This window comes from Salvelinus alpinus, chromosome 11, assembly GCF_045679555.1.
Source record: "Salvelinus alpinus chromosome 11, SLU_Salpinus.1, whole genome shotgun sequence".
In the NCBI taxonomy this organism is placed as follows: domain Eukaryota; kingdom Metazoa; phylum Chordata; class Actinopteri; order Salmoniformes; family Salmonidae; genus Salvelinus; species Salvelinus alpinus.
This window is the reverse complement of record NC_092096.1, coordinates 31,286,224-31,308,680: the sequence shown is the minus strand read 5'-3', so window position 1 is coordinate 31,308,680 and position 22,457 is coordinate 31,286,224. Positions and strand designations below refer to the sequence as shown.

At 44.4% G+C, this 22,457-nt stretch overlaps 1 protein-coding gene across 2 annotated transcripts in view; it reads left to right on the top strand.

Annotated features, from left to right (window-relative positions):
• The first annotated feature begins 697 nt into the window (after positions 1–697).
• The window catches only part of LOC139533941 (synaptotagmin-1-like), a 214,524-nt gene continuing 192,764 nt past the window's right edge, over positions 698–22,457 (top strand). For both annotated transcript variants that reach the window (XM_071332471.1, XM_071332469.1), the window contains exon 1: positions 698–976. The gene's annotated coding sequence lies outside the window, so the exon portion shown is untranslated. The remainder of the gene's footprint in view (positions 977–22,457) is intronic.

Here is a 22,457-nt window from a genome sequence, read left to right as displayed (position 1 = left end):
GTGTGAATGTACAGTATGTCTTAGTGTGTGTGCAGAGGCAAGACAGGGTTTTCCATGCATACTGAAACCACTCTCCCTTCACACACTCGCAAGCACACACACGCACAGACACACACTCACACAGCTCCCAAGGGGGGATTTTTGGGAGTGTCCTTGCTTGTCATTGATGGTGTGCCCTACGATGGTGGGCTCAGACACAGGAGGGGATGTTATGTGTGCTGAAAGGGTCATCTTACTTTACCAGCGCCAGAGCAGAGCACGACAGATCCCCCGTCCCTAGCATCTCCCCTCGGCTCAACCAATCACAGCCAAGGACTCTGTGATGTAGCGCCCCTCTCACTTGAGGGATTCCGAAGGAACTGCCGCGTGACGACGTCTCGCTTAAACAGCCCAGTCTCTCTCTTCTCTCTCTTTCTCCACCTCCTCTCTCTCTCTCTCTCTCTCTCTCTCTCTCTCTCTCTCTCTCTCTCTCTCTCTCTCTCTCTCTCTCTCTCTCTCTCTCTCTCTCTCTCTCTCTCTCTCTCTCTCTCTCTCTCTCTCTCTCTCTCTCTCTCTCTCTCTCTCTCTCTCTCTCTCTCTCTCTCTCTCTCTCTCTCTCTCTCTCTCTCTCTCTCTCTCTCTCTCTCTCTCTCTCTCTCTCTCTCTCTCTCTCTCTCTCTCTCTCTCTCTCTCTCAGCCCAGCGCTCGGGGCATCCACTGTCATTTCTAACGGGGGATAATAGAGCGCCACCCGTACTGCTCCCTCAACTCTGGCCACAAAATAAAGGCGGCAGACGGTGACAGCATCAGCATTAGCAGCAGGAGGCTCCTCTCTGCTCTCCTCCTCCTCTCCTCTTGTCTGAGACTCCTCCTCTCTCTCTCTCTCTCTCTCTCTCTCTCTCTCTCTCTCTCTCCCAGAGACTCCCTCGTTCCCTCCAGATGAGATCTTCTCCACATCCGGACGGACAGATCGGGAGCTGACAGCATGCTGTGCCAGGTAAAATGAGACATTCCCTCTCTGGGGTACCGCAAAAGTTATGGGGATGAGTAGCGTGGAGGTGAGGGAGGGGCTGTGTTTGTTTGGGTGAGTGTGATTGCTATCTGATTGATATTGAGAAGAGGAGTGGAGGGAGAGGGGCATGGGAACTCTCTGACAACTCCCACCCTTTTGCCGTGGCACCATTTTTGGCGCCCATTTCTGCGTGGCTGCGCCCCAGGGGGCGAGGTGTTGCCGTGGTTATTAGGAGATGGCAGTGTGTACAGGTTGAGATGAGGTGATATAAGCAGAGAGGTGGGTAGCTGGAGGCACGGCTCTTGTTGGGAAACAGAGACCACTGTGTTGATGTCTGGGTGGATGGATGGAGGGATGAGGAGGAGGGAAGGGGGCGGAAGACGAGCAGCTGCTTTCATCCTGGGGAAGCTAATCCCTCTCACCATCAGATAAAATGGCCCGGCTGTGGCTCCGTCTTTTCCTCCTCCATCCGTCACGTGACGGGTTTATCTTTGGCATGACTTGCTTAGGGAGGAACGGAGCACACTATTGATTTGGAAAAGAGCTATAATGACATTTGGAATAGGGAGCCAGACGTCGCTCTCAATCCTTTAACCACTTAGTTGTGCTGCTTCCTGTTTCTGCACAGGTGTGTGGGATAAACATCATATACATTCAGTATCTTCTGTGCACAGCAGTCTATCGCTGTTGATAAGATTGAAAAGCCGCTGCGAGACCTCGAGCTGCAAACATCTGTCATTGTCGTGATTGTTGGAAACCCCCAATAGGATAGCTTCTTATCACCACTCTCAGGTGGCGTCAGGTCCACTAACATGGGGCCTTTGCCACAGTGAACACAGGTACTGTGATATCCCCATGCACTAAGCCCAGTGTGAAACATGTCAAGCATATCCCTAGTTATTGTACTGTTGCTCTCTCTCTGACAAACAAGGCATGGGCACAGGTCGCCTGTTTCCCCACCCGCCCATTATTACCTCGTATCTCAGGTGGTATGGATAAGCCCGTTGCTATGAGAGTCCACCCGAGAGAGACTACCGAGCGGGTTTGCTCAGCTGTAGCCCTGGGCTCATGCAATTGAGCCTCTCAGCCCCAGCCTCCCTCGGTCGCTGTGAATATATTAGCCGGGAGGTGCCCATGTCAAACTGTTGCCAGGTGATAGCAGCGAGAAGGGAAGCAACTCTCCCTCCCTCCCTCCCTCCACCCACCCTTCCACCTCTCCCAAATCACAATTACCTCCCCAGCTCATTTCTCCAGACAGCAGCTTGTTGTTTACATACTGTCTGGGAGAGCTTTGCAGACGCTTCGTTTCATAACCACTAACTGAATCAGATGTGATAGGGGAAGATGGGGCTGGTCTCTAGCTGGTGGACGCCATGTGCACTGTGTTATTGTGATGACTTATTGAAACACAACAGGCAGAGAATACTTCTGTCATTCATCGGTCATATGGGAATACAGGAAACACTGTTGTGGTAGATCTGTGTGACATGGTTTTTCCATCCATTTACATTTATATTTGAGTCATTTAGCAGACACTCTAATCCAGATCGATTTACAGGAGCAATTATGGTTAAGTGCCTTGCTCAAGGGCACATTGACAGATTTGTTTCACCTAGTCTGCTCTGGGATTTGAACCAGCAACCTTTCGGTTACAGGCCCAACGCTTTGCTACCTGCCGCCACAATAAGGCCAATTAGGCCAGTAATCCAATAAGGCCTCGAGAAACACTAACAAGACAATGTTCGTGAGAGCAACAACAACCCAACCAGAGAGGGAGGGGCAGATGTTGACCTTAAATAATTCAAGCATCCCCTCTGTCGCCGGATGTAGCATCATGTTTTATCATCCTCGTTAAATCGCCAATAATGAGGACTAGGAGGCTGCTGCCCCGAGCCTGATGCAACCAGCCCTAACCTTTTGTTTCAGCCCTGGTTATTTTGGGTTTGCCTTTTCAAAACCCCAGGCTTCTGGGTCATAAAGGCCGGCTGGCAGGATGACTTGGTGTTTGCTCAGAGCGCTGTACTTTAAACAACTGTTGTTAATGAGAGCCGGGGATTGAGGAGGAGAAGGGGGAAGAGGAGGTGAGAGGGAGGAGGGGGAGGGCGCTGTTGTCGGAGCAAAACAGGCGGTTAAAAATAGTCTCTATTATGATTCGACATTGTGCGGCCGTTTGGCAGCAGGTTGCTCTGAAAGGAAGTGCACCTATCAATGACATGCTCATGAAGTGGCCTGTGTCTCGGCGTTGGCCAATGAGGAATGCTTCCAATATCAAGACCTGACGTCCCGCTCACCTTTCACTCTCTGCAGCTGATTCGGTTGTCCATGTCAAAGGCAAAAGCAACTTCACAGTAGCCTCAGAAACACTCACGTCTGCTGGCTAGATGGTACAGATACAGAACTGGCTCCAGGCATAAGCGACATGAGCAGTAAGTCATGGCAAAATGTGTCGAATTGCATGAAATTACAGTAGCTTTAAAACTAAAAACTGTTCTCTCCACCCCATGGCAAAATTTGTAGAATTGCAGAAATTCACTTTAAAACATATATTTTTCTCTCAGCTGTCAAGAGGTGGGGCCACTGTACAGCCGGCCCTGTACAGATATGACGGTGTCTGAGTGTGTCTGTCTGAGAGGTGGAATGGGCTGTTATTTTCATCTAAAAAAGCTTTTATAGCCACCTATAAAAAGCAATGCATTTTAGATTCCTTGAGTGTGAAGAATCATAGAGCACCTTTTCACATCCAAACCAATGACAAAGACAGATGATCACAGAGCAGGTTGTAGTTGGCTAACCATTCTGCATGGGCCAGATACATCACGAGGGCAAGAGGCCCCCAGGGATGTGTAGTGTAGCCGGATAAATCATGTTGTGTTCAGGCAGCAAGTCGTCCCAAGATCAGATTCACAGTGGAGGAGAGTGGGAGAATAGGGATGACATATCTTGTGCAACAGTGTATGTACTGTATGGGGAACAGAATTCTATACTGTCCAAATGTTGTTTTTTACCTGGTCCAGATAGTGACTACTATTGGAAAAATGCCTTTGATATGTTTTATCATCTTATTTCCAAGGCATGAATTCAGTTGCATTTCTCACACCTCTAATTCAAACAGACAACGGGGCTCAGTGAGGGTGGTGTGATAGCCCCTGGACAGATCAAAGAGAACGCTCCTGTCTGTGGTTTTCTCTGCTCCTGTTTAGCTCTTGGGCCAGCTACCCTCCCTGACCTTTCCCCTCTGAGATCCTTTAAAGAAGGCTTCAATCAACAACCAATCAATATAATCTCACTGCTAGCACCTGTAACCTTGCCATAGGGCCAACTCTCATGAAATACACTACATGACCAAAAGTATGTGGACACCTGCTCGTCAAACATCTCATTCCAAAATTAAGGGCCTTAATATAGAGTTGGTCCCCCCTTTGCTGCTATAACAGCCTCCACTCTTCTGGGAAGGCTTTCCGCTAGATGCTGGAACATCTCTGCATGGACTTGCATCCACTATCGTTTCTAACGGGGGATAGTACAGTGCCACCCGTACTGAGCCCTCAACGCCGGCCACAAAATAAAGGCGGCTTCCATTCAGCCACAAGAGCATTAGTGAGGTTGGGCACAGATGTTGGGCGATTAGGCCTGGCTCACAGTCAGCTTTCCAATTCATCAGAAGGTCAGGGCTCTGTGCAGGCCAGTCAACTTCTTCCACACCAATCTCGACAAACCATTTCTGTATGAACTTCGATTTGAGCACGGGGGCATTGTCATGCTGAAACAGGAAAGGGCCTTCCTCAAACTGTTCCCACAAAGTTGGAAGCACAGAATCGTCTAAAAGTTAAGATTTCCCTTCACTGAAACTAACCATGAAACACAGCCCCACCATTATTCCTCCTCCACCAAACTTTACTGTTGAAACTCTGCATTGGGGCAGGTAGCGTTCTCATGGCATCTGCCAAACCCAGATTAGTCTGTCAGACTGCCAGATGGGGAAGCGTGATTCATCACTCCAGAGAACGCGTTTCCACTGCTTCAGAGTCCAACAGCGACAAGCTTTACACCAGTCAAGCCGACGCTTGGCATTGCGCATGGTGATCTTTGGCATGTGTGCGGCTGCTCGGCCATGGAAAACCCATTTCATGAAGCTCCCGACGAACACTTCTTGTGGTGATATTCCAGAGACAGTTTTGAACTCGGTAGTGATTGTTGCAACCGAGGACAGACGATTTCTATGCACTATGCGCTTCAGCACTCGGTGCTCCCGTTCTGTGAGCTTGTGTGGTCTTCCACTTCTTGGCTGAGCCGTTCCTCCTCCTAGACGTTTCCACTTCACAATAACAGCACTTACAGTTGACCAGGGCAGCTCTAGAAGAGCAGAAATTTGACAAACTAACTTGTTGGAAAGGTGGCATCCTATGAAGGTGCCACGTTGAAAGTCACTGAGCTCTTCAGTTAGGCCATTCTACTGCCAATCCACATTCACATTCTTTTGTGTGTATATAGTTTATAGCTAAGCATTGAATACCAATACATTTGTATCAGTAATGTATTTGACTACCACCACCACTAGAACATTGCTGTTTAAAATAGTTTGTTGCAGGGGAGAGAGTGAACATAGTACATAGTGAACAATGAGATATTGCCTTCATGACTCAATGGCATGTTGAGAGTTGGTTTCAGGCAAGGAAGGATTGTTGGACTAGCTGTACTGAATGGTGCTACATTCAGTACAGTATGCCCACAGTCAACCAATGTGATGTAAGATCCACATTCAAACAACTGGCTCGCTGGTGAGCATGAAACTTAAATGGTTTGTTGCACTTTGAAACACTATTTGTTAGCATTGAATTCTAGCCTATCGATCTCCTCTATTTTGTTTGTGATGGCTTACTTCTGGCTTTGCTGGGCTTGGTACTGTGGTATTACTCTGTTATAATGCCTGGCTCTGATAGTCTAATTAGGCTGGTTTAAGGCTAAATCCTGATACAAGGCTCAGTATTTAACAAGGTCTACGGGACTCAGGGCTCCTTGATCTCTGTTAGACCTGGGGAGATAAGACAGAGATTACATGATCAATGAGGCCTTTACTAGAATACAGACCCAGTGCACACCACACTCAACATTTCCTGACAATGCAATCGCTGGCACTGCTGATGCATAGAGAAAGGGTGGATAAGAGGCATGGACATCTTTGTTTTGTGGTATTGCTCCAGTTCTGTCTCAGACCCTGAATGTACTGTATGTACAAAGGATATTGTGAGGAGTTTGAAAGTGACTCACTGACACTGAACTCAACTGGGTGAGGGTTAAGATCCTTCCCTTCATGTGGAAGTTTTTCAGGCCATTGTCATTGGTGCAATAGCAAGACATAAAAACAAACAGCTCTTTTTAACGAGGCTCAATCTGTTTAGCCTACAAATGTTGTTGTCCAACATTTCTATTCATATTTACAGAGTGCGCTGTGCTGAAAACAATTTGCAGTTAGTCCTGTGGACCCAATGACAGTACACAGGCTGGAAACAGTGTGTTTAATGAGGCCTGTAGAAGTGCACCGTCTATATTGGATATGTCTGTTTCCTATTTGAGCCGCAACAATGGAATGAAGAAGCGCATGAAGTGACAATTCAAAACAATTGAATGGATTCACAGTAGTCAAAACTAATGAACACCAACATTTCATCATCCTGCATGCAATCTTTTTTTATTGAGGGGAAATCAAACTAACTGGCAAATGAGATACAGTTGAAGTCGGACGTTTACATACACCTTAGCCAAATACATTTAAACTCAGTTTTTCAAAATCCTTGACATTTAATCAGAGTAAAAATTCCCTGTCTTAGGCCAGTTAGGATCACCACTATATTTTAAGAATGTGAAATGTCAGAATAATAGTGGAGAGAATGATTTATTTCAGCTTTTATTTCTTTCATCACATTCCCAGTGGGTCAGAAGTTTACATACACTCAATTAGTATTTGGTAGCATTGCCTTTAAATTGTTTAACTTGGGTCAAACATTTTGGGTAGCCTTCCACAAGCTTCCCACAATAAGTTGGGTGAATTTTGGCCCAATCCTCCTGACAGAGCTGGTGTATCTGAGTCAGGTTTGTAGGCCACCTTGCTCGCACACGCTTTTTCAGTTCTGCCCACACATTTTCTATAGGATTGAGGTCAGGGCTTTGTGATGGCCATACCAATACCTTGACTTTGTTGTCCTTAAGCCATTTTGCCACAACTTTGGAAGTATGCTTGGGGTCATTGTCCATTTGGAAGACCCATTTGCGAGCAAGCTTTAACTTCCTGACTGATGTCTTGAGATGTTGCTTCAATATATCCACATAATTTTTCTTCCTCATAATGCCATCTATTTTGTGAAGTGCACCAGTCCCTCCTGCAGCAAAGGACCCCCACAACATGATGCTGCCACCCCCGTGCTTCACGGTTGTGATGGTGTTCTTCGGCTTGCAAGCCTCCCCCTTTTTCCTCCAAACATAACGATGGTCAATATGGCCAAACAGTTCTATTTTTGTTTTATCAGACCAGAGGATATTTCTCCAAAAAGTACGATCTTTGTCCCCATGTGCAATTGCAAACTGTAGTCTGGCTTTTCTTATAGCGGTTTTGGAGCAGTGACTTCTTCCTTGCTGATCGGCCTTTCAGGTTATGTCAATATAGGACTTGTTTAACTGTGGATATAGATACTTTTGTACATGTTTCCTCCAGCATCTTCACAAGGTCCTTTGCTGTTGTTCTGGGATTGATTTGCACTTTTTGCATCAAAGTACATTTGTCTCTAGGAGACAGAACGCGTCTCCTTCCTGAGCGGTACGATGGCTGCGTGGTCCCATGGTGTTTATCATTGCGTACTATTGTTTGTACAGATGAACGTGGTACCTTCAGGGATTTGGAAATTGCTCCCAAGGATGAACCAGACTTGTGGAGGTCTACAATTTTTTTCTGAGGTCTTGGCTGATTTCTTTTGATTTTGCCATGATGTCAAGCAAAGAGGTACTGAGTTTGAAGGTAGGCCTTGAAATGCATCCACAGGTACACCACCAATTGACTCAAATTATGTCAATTAGCCTATCAGAATCTTCTAAAGCCATGACATAATTTTCTAGATGTTTCCAAGCTGTTTAAAGGCACAGTCAACTTAGTGTATGTAAACTTCTGACCCACTGGAATTGTGTATACAGTGAATGATAAGTGAAATAATCTGTCTGTAAACAATTGTTGGAAGAATTACTAGTGTTATGCACAAAGTAGATGTCCTAACCGCCTTGCCAAAACTATAGTTTGTTAACAAGAAATTTGTGGAGTGGTTGAAAAACGAGTTAAGAGTTTTAATGACACCAACCTAAGTGTATGTAAACTTCCGACTTCAACTGTAAGTATGGAAGAGCGATAGCATAGTAGGTGCTATCTAGAATCCATAGATTAACCCTTTTTGGTTCCAGGTAGAACCTTTTTGGGTTCCATGTAGAACCCTTTCCACAAAGGGTTCTACATGTAACCCAAAAGGATTTCTACCTGGAACCAAAAAGGGTTAATCTATGAGGACAGCCCGAAGAACATTTTTGGAACCCTTTTTTCTAAGAGTGTAAGAGTACAAATTCCTTTTTTGTCAAGCCATTCAGCCGGACATTTGAACTTCCGACACGTCTTCACCTGTTCAAGCAGCCTTTAGTTTATGGCCACATCAAAGATAAGTATTGTCATTTATAAGGGATGGGAGGTGTATAAACAGGGGAGAAGTAGAACATGGTGGGCCAAAAAAATTATATTAATTGTCAGCCAACAAACTTACTGTACTACCACCTCAAAGCTGTAATTTCAAAATCCCTTTAAGAGGATATTGCTTTTCGCTTTCTACAATTTTTTAATATCCAGATTTTTACAGAGCCAAGTGAAACGCATCTAATACCCAGCTGCATTTTGTTGTTGCTACCCTGAAGGTGGTGCGGAGACAAGTTATTAGAGTTTAATACCATCTGTATGGGCAGAACTTCTCAGAGAGACCAGCCCTGGAGTAGAAAAGCTCAACGCCAGGCTTCTGAGCATATTAATAATTACAAAGCCGAGCCACAGAGGTGGGTTGGAGGACATTTTGACTGTTTTATGAATGCAATAAGGAACAGGAGCAGCATTCAAAGGAATTCTATTTACCTCCCCTCTTCTCCCCTCTCCCACTTTCTTAAAATGCTCACACTCAGCCACTCCGTGGCATCCCAACATGCATCTGTGGTCAGCATGCAATGAGTTGATTAAAAAAAGCTAATACAACAGAGGATGCTGTTTCATTTCACTATGTCTAGTATCTGTAATGACTGTTTGAGTTGTACAATGGTTTTTGGCTAACATGGTTTGGACAGTCTCTTCAGAAAGTGGAGACTTGTTTCGGTGGGCACTGTGGTGGTGAGTCATAATGTGAATCCTCATTCATCAGAGCCATGACCACAGAGAAAACCCCCTTTCACTGCTTTATAAGGTTAACAATAAAAAGAGGATCGGGAAATTGGCTCATGCCGTTATATTACATTTAGGGTGAAAAGAAATGACAGCTAGACTAAATAGCTTCTTAATACAGTATCTATTTGGACAAAGCATCCTAGTCTGAGTACAGAAGATCCACGTTGCGGGTTATTGAAGAGCTGCTTTATGTTGTTATATTGCATTTTACTATAAAAGCGCATTCGGTTACTTATCTCCTGTCCCTCTGTTGAAATCCCTCAAATAGGGCCAGCATGACAGCTTCGAAATGAGAGAAACTACTTCCAAGAGATTGGCCTCTGAGCTATTGCACAGCAACAACAACAGCGAGTGCCTCTGGTGCCCTTGGAAGATGCATGAGTCATAAAGGACAGGACAGACAGCAATGTACAAGACACAGCGCCACCACCAAGACATAAAAGCAATTACAATCAATGTCTTACTGCTGCATCCATGTCAGAAAACATCCTTCGTTGAGTTTTTGTTGCCATACTAACCTGATTAGCCTAGTAGAAACGAATGACATCAGTACATGTGAGTATGGACGGTCTTTTTTGCCCATACATCCTATACCCCTAACATTGATTATAAACAGTGTATTTAATGTCTGGCTCTTGACCTCCCTCCGCCCTGATGTGACTCGGTAGGAGGAGATTTGGTTGGATGAATCCCACACTAGCCAATAACATTCCTCTATTGTTTTACTACCAGCCAAGGTCATTGTTGATCCTTGTTGATCATTTACTAAGGATGAATGAAATGTGATATCCTGCTGTTATTGAATCTACAAATACAGTCAGTGTGGCCATAATGTGTAGTAAACAGTGAAATCTGGTATGTGGATGCTAGTGTCCCTCCCTTCCGAAGAGCAAGGCGGTAGTAAACATTAGAGCTGCTAGACCAATGGCAGCCCCAGCCCGTCTCATATTAGAATGGAACCCCCCTTCTGGTCACGGCTCGACTCGACCCTGATTGAGGAGGAATGCCGAGTGATAAGAAAAGGTATACCTTTCCCACACCTGTTTCACCCCCCCCCCCCTCTCTTTGGAATGAATAGCCAGTGTCGAGCTCCGGTGATTCTCTCTTACTGCCGGTGGAAGGTGTGTGTGGCTTTCATGGCCGCCTGACGAGATTAGCCTCTGATACAAACATCCTTGTTTGTCACCATGGCAACCAAGTATCCCGCCTGCCGTGGGTTGTCTTGCCGCCTCTTCCTCCCTCACCCCTCCCTCTTCCTCCCTTGTGAGCGCTGTATATGAACACAAGCAGTTCCCTGTTACAAGTCACAACGTGCTCCATCTAGTTATCTCCCTAATCTGTAAAATGAGCCTCTCCCTCTTCCAGTCCACTGTCTTTCAGGGTGCTGCCTTTACATTACACCCCCAGTCATGGCTCTTCAATTTTTCTCTCTTGCGGCTGAAAGATGAAATTGCCCGCGAGCTAAGCGTGTGTCAATTGCTATAATAATAACATAGCAAAAATAAGCCCATAGCTCTGCCTCTGCTGCTCTCAGAATGAAAAATAAAAAAAAGTGAAAAATAGCGACAACTAGCCTAGTTTCATATTTTGTTTGATTGGTCTCCCCTCCCTCCATCAATGGAACAGTCTGACGGATTTGGGGATCCCCTGAAGGACAATACAAATGAGTAGGCATGCTTACGGAACGGCACATCCCACTGGGCACACACCGGTTGAATCAACGTTGTTTTCACGTCATTTCAATGAAATTATGTGGAACCAACGTGGAATAGACGTTGAATTGACGTCTGTGTCCAGTGGGATGTATCTTAACGAGAGAGAGAGCCAGGCTTCTTTAGAGCCAGATAGAGGAGGCCTCCCCAAAACATGTCCACCCAGTCAGACAGAAAACAACACTTATTACCACAGCGCCAAGAGGGCAACTCGCCCCGTTGGGGATAATAGCCATGCATCTGGTTAAATTTGCTAAACTGTAATACTAGCTCTGTGTCTAGTCTGAAGTCTGGAGTGTAGTAACAGATAATATTCTTCTCTATTAAACCTTGGGACTTTTGTATTGCACAGCTTGAAGCATAATATTTAACGTTTTCTATTGAATAAATGTAGAGAATGTAGAACATTTGCATATTTGGCCATTTTTATCACATTTGGCAGCTATTGAACGACTTTGATGAAATCCCATATTGCAGCATTAATAGAGGCCATTTTCTCCTCTCTTCAGTGGGCGGTGGCTGGAGATTCCATATTGTTGCTGGTGGGGAAATCTCAGCGCATACATTAGCCGTTCCTTATCTCCTAAATGAACTCATTACCTTGACATCCTGCCTTCCATCCCCCTGCACAGATTGGCCTTGAATTTCTAATGAAACATGGCTGTCCCCTCCCATATGTACGGTGATAGATATCCAGCCGAGGTTCTAACTCTCGCCACTGCTCTCGCCATTGATTTTTACTTCACTCTACAGTCAGATGAATACTCTTGAGGAGAAAGAAAATGAAGGAAGATAAGATCTGGGGCAAAAATATAACTCCCTCCTACAGTATATAGACTTCCTGTGGCCATGTCCCCTCTGAACTGAAGGTATATCAAACCCCGAGCAAGGCTCTGCTAGCATCGCTCGGCCTCATACAACACCACCAAAGCAATCTCAACAAATAGCTGTTTGCTCAGCGCACAGAGGACCCCACTCAGGGGGTTTGTCGTCATTGTTCCACCACTACAAAAGTGAGGCAGCCGTAGATAACAAACAGTTGTGGGCGTAAATTGGGTGTGCAATTTCCCCCTGGCTTGCGGTTTGATTGATTGTAATGGGCAGTGAGATGAGGATGGGAGTGTGTGTCCAGGACAGGAGGTGGGAAGGCTTTTAGATAGATCTCAGCTGGGTCTCGTCTGACCTTGTCCATCAGCTAGGTCTCCCCAGCATGGGGCCAACACCTAGCAACACCTAGCACAACCAACAGCAAATTTCTGCTACAAGATGGACTATATGGATGGGCAACAACCGTCTTCTGGGGCGTGGAGCATGCGTAACACCCATTTCCTTCCCCTGTTGATAGCCTATACTCTTCCCATTTGCTACTGGGAACCAAGAACCTTAGGTGCCAAACCATTCTATTCACGTCAATTCCTTTTTTTCCTGGCGTTTTATTTTAATTGCATATTATATGCCAATTGGTGCAGGATGATATAGATCTCACCTGAGATATGGTGGATGATAGCAGAGATATGATAATGGCAGATTTCCTCATGTTTTCACCTCAGAAACATACTCAGTCACTAAGAAACATTGATTATGCATGCATTGTGCATTGTACAACAAACTTTGAGGCTGCTGGCATCAATGACAATTATGCTAATGTGGGAAACAATCAAGGTGTTTCACCCCAGTCCAGATGCATGTGGAACATGCAGCATTGTTACAGATGTTGCTCAGTAAATGATGTTAAAGTGTAAATGGGTTAAACTAATCAACCTTGCACACACCACTGTAGCAGTGCTTTCAAGAGGTGCATGCTAAAACTAGCTTATACTATGCTAATACAGTAATACATTGAATTATTCAAAGGGCTTTGTTAACTCCAACAAGTGAACCTTAGATCATTTTTTCAGCTTCTGTCAGATTTCCTTTATATGGTCTTTGTGTGCTCTTTGTAAGATATAAAAAAAAAAGATGTGACACATTTCTCTGATATTCACCTGTTAATATTATCTTTGCAGAAATCAGATTCATACAGTACCTTACTATCTTATGACAAGATATTTGAGTTGAACCCTTTCATAATTAATGTAGCATTCAATGCAAAAAGAGCATTCCGAGCATTTGATGTTATTTGAAAGAGCATTTATTCCAGTCTCTTGCTGACTAAGTCCGTTTGACTCATGTCTACTGTCTTTTTGTCTTATCTGACACCTATGACAGCACAGAACACTCTGATTAGTTAGTGTGCCCCACCCTAGGGCAGCACAGAACACTCTGATTAGTTAGTGTGCCCCACCCTAGGGCAGCACAGAACACACTGATTGGTTAGTGTGCCCCACCCTAGGGCAGCACAGAACACACTGATTGGTTAGTGTGCCCCACCCTAGGGCAGCACAGAACAAACTGATTGGTTAGTGTGCCCCACCCTAGGGCAGCACAGAACACACTGATTGGTTAGTGTGCCCCACCCTAGGGCAGCACAGCACACTCTGATTGGTTAGTGTGCCCCACCCTAGGGCAGCACAGAACACACTGATTGGTTAGTGTGCCCCACCCTAGGGCAGCACAGAACACACTGATTGGTTAGTGTGCCCCACCCTAGGGCTGGACAGCACACTCTGATTGGTTAGTGTGCCCCACCCTAGGGCAGCACAGCACACTCTGATTGGTTAGTGTGCCCCACCCTAGGGCAGCACAGAACACACTGATTGGTTAGTGTGCCCCACCCTAGGGCAGCACAGAAGCCGAAGGAGCCGATGGAGAAGGATTGGACTTGTTCACCTCCAAGTCATTCTGCTTAGCCCACTGTTGGCTATGCTGTGGTCTGTTCACCTTAATTTAAGGATTATAAATCGATCCATAGAAATAGTCCTGCCTTGAGAGAAAACAGACTGCTCGGGTAACCAATCATATGTCGAAATGGTCTTCTCATGTTCCTCATCAGCATCAGTGTTGTTGCATCAATGTCATTCATGATTTCCTTACATTCTGTCAATATAAAAACAATGTTTTATTGAACAGGCATTTTGTGTTACCCCTTTACACACATGGGAATTGGCCTGTATGGATAGGGCTACATTGAAGAAGTATGACAAGTATATGCATAACCATGGTAGCAATTGAAAGGAAACAGTTTGGAGAGAATGGGGAAGTTATTAGACAAAAGGTGACCAAAGGTTAATCCAAACAATACACTGTTTTATGTGCATTTTACATTTACTCTACTTTTCACTGCATTTGGTGATAATGAAATCTGAAAATACTCTGGATACATTCAGTAACATGATAAGAATGTGTTGTAGGTGCAACATAATGTAAGACAAAAGAATGACAAAGGTTTCCAAGTGGCCACAAACCTCTCCAAAGTGTGCACGGTTACTAAGCAATTTCAATGCACTTTATGACCAAAAGAAAAGTCTTGAACTATAAGGTGCTTTTTTTTAGCTCTCCTAGTTGTGCCATTTAGGAACTACAGCAAGCACACTTGTAGTTGTTTTGTTTGGAACACAACCCCGCATCCCCGTCATCACACAAAAACCGGTCCATTATAAATCTCAATCTGAGTCAGGTGGGCATGAGTTGAAGGCTTGTTCTATTGCCAACATGACTAGCTAAGTTATAAAATATGATCTTACAGTGTTAGGTTTTCACAAGGCAATTCAGAGAAACAGAGCGTCATTTTTGTGCACATAGAAAGGAGTCATGTGTGCATTCAGGTGCGTGCCGCAAATGTACTTCACAGTAGACAAACATAGGCTCATTCTGTTCAGGGTATGATGCCATGTCATCTTGTAACTGTACATCAAACATAGTGACCATAAATGATGAAACTCTATTTGACATGAGTTTTATGATTTGGATATGTGACGTGCACATTTGGACTCACGGGTGTTTGGCTTGCTTGTGTGACATTAAAGCAGTACTTATTATAATGCAGTATTTTTTATAATCCTCAACGTCTCATCTTTCAAAATATATACATTGAGTCCTCTTAATTTACAGCATTTCCCTCACTTGGACAACAAAAAATGTGCAAAAGTTGCCCGATTAGCGGGAGGGGTGGTTCAACTTCAGAACGTCTGTCAGTCAAAACCCATTTAGAGCTCTGAATCGCAGAGCCAGAACTCTGACATTATGTTCCAATTTAGATGCTTATTAGTGCCCAAATATGCAATTTTCAACCTGTATATGGGTACGAGTGTAAAGGGCTACTGCACTAGAATAGATGTATTTACTCACGTTGTACTCACAAAAGAACAGCAGACAAATAAAAAACACCAGATATTCTTGAAAATGAAAGAGCAGGAACTTGTACGCCTGCCAACAGTAGCCACTAAACACCACGGGTCCTAGCTACATAGAGGATTTTTAAAACTGTTTCTATTTAGTGGCCGGCAGGAGGCAAGGACGGCCTCAATGTCAGAGCTCTCACCCACCGTGCTTAGTCCCTCCGGCCCTCAGGGGCCACACTCACATATTCCAAGAATCTTCAATCAATAACCCGGCAACCCAGCCTCCCCGTGTGGCCGCCCAACCCTGATAAGAACCCCCAGGGGGCCGTGGGGTACAACCAAGCACAGACAGTCACGACCCTCCAGACGGTGACTAAACACGGCTGTGTTTGTGCAGCATTCACAGACCTGTACAGCATGCGGATAAAACAAGAAAGGTCAGTGGATCTGCACCAGTCACTCAAGCTTTGTGAATTCATAAAGGCATCCAGTCCATTAACACACATGGGTTCATTGCTAGAAGGTGTACGTGAATGACTGTAGTGGATTAGAGGCTCTTAAAGATGTGAGGTTCATTTGCACATTAGTATTCCCACCCATATAGGCTGAAGTCGTTCACTCTTTATAATAACTCAAGCAGAGTGGTTCATTTGCCTTTTCAGATGATGGAGAGATGGCTGCAGTGAGGTTCACTGCCTCTAGATACTGCTGCAACCTGAAATGTGACGGCCCCTTTTGATGAATCAGTGGCCACCGACAGACTGACTCTCGTGACGTGATGTCATCTGCATCTGTTCATATGTAAATATTCAATTATGCCATTATTGGAACATGGATAAAGGAGATTGGAACTGAGCTCAAATGTCGTGGGAGGCAGGAGCTATTTCTGGAGAAAGATGGAAGAGTGGAGTGTGTATGCTACATTTGAATGGTGCTGAATGCCGTTTCTGTGAGTTACAATGAAGCCGTACTAACCCTGAATTAGCACCCCATTTCACCAGCCGTCTGCAACTCACGCGGAGCACCAAGACCTTACACCTGTGCCAATGCCTCTGCCAAGCTTCTACACCCTCATGAAAAAGTAGTACTGAATTACTACTCATCACTACTTCACAAGAGCTACACAAAACCTGCTAGTTTTACTACTTGATTACTAGTGTGATGTCTAGTACACCAGTCGTCATTTTTGTAGTAATGAGTGATACATTGGTACGTTTCACTACAGGTGAACACTACATATTTACAATTCAAATCACTAGATCCAGTGGCTTGAGAAAGTATTCACCCCCTTGGCATTTTTTCTATTTTGTTGCCTTACAACCTGGAATTAAATAGATTTTGGGGGGGTTTGTATAATTTGTTTCTCAGTCCCTGCCGATGAAAAACATCCCCACAACATGATGCTGCCACCACCATGCTTCACTGTGGGGATGAGGTTCTCGGGGTGATGAGAGGTGTTGAGTTTGTGCCAGACATAACGTTTTCCTTGATGGCCAAAAAGCACCGTTTTAGTCTCATCTGACCAGAGTATCTTCTTCCATATGTTTGGGGAAGACATACTCCCACATGCCTTTTGGCGAACACCAAATGTTTTTGCTTCTTTTGTTCTTTAAGCAATGGCTTTTTTCTGGCCAGTCTTCCGTAAAGCCTAGCTCTGTGGAGTGTACGGCTTAAAGCGGTCCTATGGACAGATACTCCAATCTCCGCTGTGGAGCTTTGCAGCTCTTTCAAGGTTATCTTTGGTCTCTTTATTGTCTCTCTGATTAATGCCCTCCTTGCCTGGTCCGCGAGTTTTGGTTGGCGGCTCTCCCTTGGCAGGTTTGTTGTGGTGCCATATTCTTTCCATTTTTGAATAATGGATTTAATAGTGCTCCGTGGGATGTTCAAAGTTTCTGATATTTTTTTATAACCCAACCCTGATCTGTACTTCTCCACAACTTTGTCCCTGACCTGTTTGGAGAGCTCCTTGTTCTTCATGGTGCCGCTTGCTTGGTGGTGCCCCTTGCTTAGTGGTGTTGCAGACTCTGGGGCCTTTCAGAACAGGTGTATATATACTGAGATCATGTGACAGATTATGTGACACTTAGATTGCACGCAGGACTTTATTTAACTAATTATGTGACTTCTGAAGGTAATTGGTTGCACCAGATGTTCTTTAGGGGCTTCATAGAAAAGGGGGTGAATACATATGCACGCACCACTTTTACATTTTCATTTTTTTTGAATTTTTGGGACAATTTTTTGTATGTCCATTACATGAAATCCAAATAAAATCCATTTAAATTACAGATTGTAATGCAACAAAATAGGAAAAACGCCAAGGGGGATGAATACCTTTGCAAGGCACTTGACTACTGTGTAACTACTGAGCTTTTTGGAATCTACAACTTAAAACCTACACATGTTCACTACGGAATTACTACGTAATGCCTACACATTACTGCTGTATGTCTACTCAATCCCTATTGAATTACTACTGCCATTTGTGTGTGTAGTGTTGTCACTACTGATCACTACTGAAAAGCTCTTCAACCAATCGCTGCCCACACCTGCCCGCCCGTCCAGCATCACTACTCTGGACGGTTCTGACTTAGAATTTGTGGACAACTACAAATACCTAGGTGTCTGGTTAGACTGTAAACTCTACTTCCAGACTCACATTATTCATCTCCAACCCAAAATGAAATCTAGAATCGGCTTCCTATTTCGTAACAAAGCATCCTTCACTCATGCTGCCAAATATACCCTCGTAAAACTGACTATCCTACCGATCCTTGACTTCGGCGATGTCATTTACAAAATAGCCTCCAACACTCTATTCAGCAAATTGGATGCAGTCTATCACAGTGCCATCCGTTTTGTCACCAAAGCCCCATATACTACCCACCACTGCGACCTGTATGCTCTCATTGGCTGGCCCTGGCTACATATTCGTCGTCAAACCCACTGGCTCATGGTCATCTATAAGTCTTTGCTAGGTGAAGCCTCACCTTATCTCAGCTCACTGGTCACCATAGAAGCACCAAACCGTAGCATGCGCTCCAGCAGGTATATTTCACTGGTCACCCCCAAAGCCAATTCCTCCTTTGGCTGCTTTTCCTTCCAGTTCTCTGCTGCCAATGACTGGAACGATCTACAACAATCACTGAAGCTGGAGACTCATTTCTCCCTCACTAACTTTAAGCATCAGCTGTCAGAGCAGCTCACAGATCACTGCACTTGTACATAGCCCATCTGTAAATAGCCCATCCAACTACCTCATCCCCATACTGTTATTTATTTATTTATCTTGTTCCCTTGCACCCCAGTATCTCTACTTGCACACTCATATTCTGCACATCTATCACTCCAGTGTTTAATTGGTATATTGTAATTATTTTGCCACTATGGCCTATTTATTGCCTTATCTCCCTTATCATACCTCATTTGCATACAATATACTTTCTATTTTATTATTGACTGTATGTTTGTTTATTCCATGTGTAACTCTGTGTTGTTGTTTGTGTAGCACTGCTTTGCTTTATCTTGGCCAGGTCGCAGATGTAAATGAGAACTTGTTCTCAACTAGCCTTCCTGGTTAAATAAAGGTGAAATAAAACATTAAATGTCAATGTGGCTAGCAAACAGCTAGGCTAAACATGAGCGTTTTGGATAGCAACCTTTTTAATGTGGTAAAAAAGTTATATAAACAGCTAAACAACGACATGAAGGCATTCATAAAACATAAAGGAAAGTTAAAACTTATAGAAGGTGCCAGCATAAGGGCTATGAAAGAGGATGACAAAGGATGGAAGATGATTGCATTGTCAAAAACAGTAGCTAGCTGACAACAACCAACTTCTTCCTATTTTGTCTTCTTCTGTGGTCATGAAAAGCCGGTGTAGTCTGGCTTCAGTGTTGAGTAGTACAAGTCTCTACCTGATTATTACTGGAAACTACTGTTTTCTTACTGAACACTACAACACTCTTCTTGTGTATCTTGAGTTGTGCATAAGATACATCTTCACTACACAATCCCTACAAGTCTCTACATAATCACTACTGCACAAATAGGCTTTGTTAAGGAATTCAGTAGTATTTTTTCATGGGGGCATTAAGACACTGTCACGGCCGTTGAAAGATGAGGACCAAGGTGCAGCGTGGTGAGCGTACATTTTCTTTATTTAATAGAAAAAACGCAGAACAAAACAATAAACACTACAAAAACTAACCGTGAAGCTACAGGCTGTGTGCCCTAAACAAAAGTCAACTTCCCACAAAGAACGGTGGGAAAAAAGCTACCTAAGTATGGTTCCCAATCAGAGACAACGATAGACAGCTGTCCCTGATTGAGAACCATACCCGGCCTTAACATAGAAATAGAAAATCATAGAAACACAAAACATAGAATGCCCACCCCAACTCACGCCCTGACCAAACCAAAATAGAGACATAAAAAGGATCTCTAAGGTCAGGGCGTGACAGACACCCTGTAACTGTCAGTTTTTCCTTTGTAACCTGGTGTTTGCTCTTGTCTCGGGGCAATGTCATTGAGTCAACATATTTATACTTTTTCTGGGGGGGTGGGGGGGGGTAATGATTTGTGAAATGCGGAATCACCTGTGGAAGAAATGGTGTAAAATCCTCATGAATAATTCACCATTGACTGGTCAAACAGGAAGGAAACTTTGATGGGACGTTCAGATTTGATCATATGTCATCCTCAAGCTAACAATGTTGTTAAACTGTATTTGGACACACTAAACTCAGAGCTTACTGTTGTGATGTGTGTGGTATTGGCAATGGAGGTTAGCAAAGTGGTTTGCTTTGTTCCCAGAATTGGACAGAAAAATCCCCTTCTCTCCTGTCATCCACTGTTGCAAAGTGGTGGCTCTTGATTGACCCCTGCCTGCGCGGTGTCGGAACAGTAAACACACTCAACAGCCAACTCCATCTCATGCCACAGATCACAGTACACTGAGTGACTCTCTGTTTACTATTCATCCACTTGCTATCACTTCCTTGTTTGCCTCTATTTCTCCCCCCTCTCTCTCTGTCTCTCTCCCTCCTTATCTCCATCTCTTTCGCTCTATATATCTTTCTCACACTCTCAATAGATGCAGCTCTTCACTAGACACACAGCCATAGGCAACATTTACCATTCATTAAGCTTGCGGGACACTCACAAAATGAATGTGTGTGTGCGTGGTCGTACATCGTCCTGTCTTGGTTATCTCCATTCATTTCCTGTCCATTATAGTTGCCCCTGGATGCAAAAGTATTGTTTCCGCCCGGCGCCTGGTGTTGGTCTGCTTCAGCAAACATCCTTTGACATTGATTTGACAAATTGTTTGTGTTCCAGATGCACTGAGTCCTTTGGCCCCGGGACACCGTTTGCAGAACAATGATCTTACCTTTGCCTTGATCAATGACTTTACTTGGCTTCTATCAAAGGAATCAGACCAGGATGTATTTTCATAGGACATCTAACTACCAGAAATCTCTGAAGTGATCATCAGGGGTCTGTTCAATAACTGAGCCTCGTGAATCACACTAATGCTCTCTTAAATCCCTCCGATTTACTCCACATTATTTAACCAAATGTCAGCCCAGTTTGTCAGGTAACGTTATTTGAAGTTGTACTTGGGCTTAGGGGGGTAGTGGCTCTGGTAATCTGATACAGCCAGTGAACTAGTGTTTTAAACACTGAGTCGATGCCAATGTGTCTCATAGATTTCTCACATGTGCAGCTAAATGAGCAGAATGACAGATTTTTACCTTGTCAGCTTGGGGATTCGATCTTACAACCTTGCGGTTACAAGGCCAACGCTCTAACCACTAGGCTACCTGCCACCCCATTCATAACTACATTTGACTTCTATTCATAGACAGAGAACAGTGAAATCCCATGTAATTTTGTTATCTCTCTATAAAAGGCCATAACAGGTTCATCTTGTGTATTTATTTACTCTGTAACTTTTTACCATTAAATGTTGAGGAGGAATGATTGGTTAGGTGTGTTAGCTAGTACAGGGTTGATGGTTGAAGCTGAGTCTGTATTGGGCCTTTCATGCCAGCTAGATAGCACCTCTAGTTCCAGGGTGCTCTCCCAATGTTTCCCCAGATTCCATGTGGGACCCTGGACCCAGTCCCTGTTCTGCTCAGCTAGCCTGGACACAAGCCCTATCAGGGTCTCATGTGTTAGTTTCACACCACACCAGCACCTCTTCCTCCCTCTCTGCCTGGCTGACAGGCACGTCCTCCACAGGGCAGAACGCCTCCGTGGGGAGGTGACACCGAGGTGTGTGGACTTAATGATGGGGCTGACGTTAACAGAACAGTGCCAACCACATGACTCCTCCAGTGCATCATCTGTTCTCCCTCACACCTCAGCCCCCACACAGTCACAAACCTACAGTATATATGTGGATGTGTGGATGTGTGACTGTGAGACACATGTGCCTTTGACATGTCTCACTAGCATCATCAGTGACAGGTATTAAATACCATATTATTATGTTTGTCCGTGGAAGGTTTGGCTGACAGAATACTGAACTCTCTGATCTTGTCTGAATTCTGCAAGTTAAGGATGTGCTGTCCTCTCTGATTATTAAGAATTGTGGGTTAAACACACACACACAGAATGGCAATTTGCTTAGTTCACCAGCTTGCAGTATAGCAGATTTCAGCAGCAGCCTAGCGGACAGCTCCTCACAGACCACTTTCTATGCCATGGCATGTACCTAACATAGTACTACTATACCATACAGTTATTCTGTTCAGAACAATAGTATGTATACACCATTTTTAAGAGTGGTTTCCTTACTTGTCCTGCTATTTTCCAAATACAGTGGGACATTTTGTTTCTCAATAACTTGTGAAATGAGGTGAATGGAAAGATGCAGCCGTCCCTGTCCTGTTTGTCCCGAGGCGGCTTCCGTGTGTCCCGCCATCAGTCAGGAAGTCAGTGTGTCAGATGTTTTATTCAAGACAGCTGGGCGTATTTTTGGCACCTGGCTGGTCCATCTGACCCACATCAAACAGCCCAGACACCTGTTCTACAAAGACACTGGGCTGTTTATCTGCCCCTCCCCCTCAGT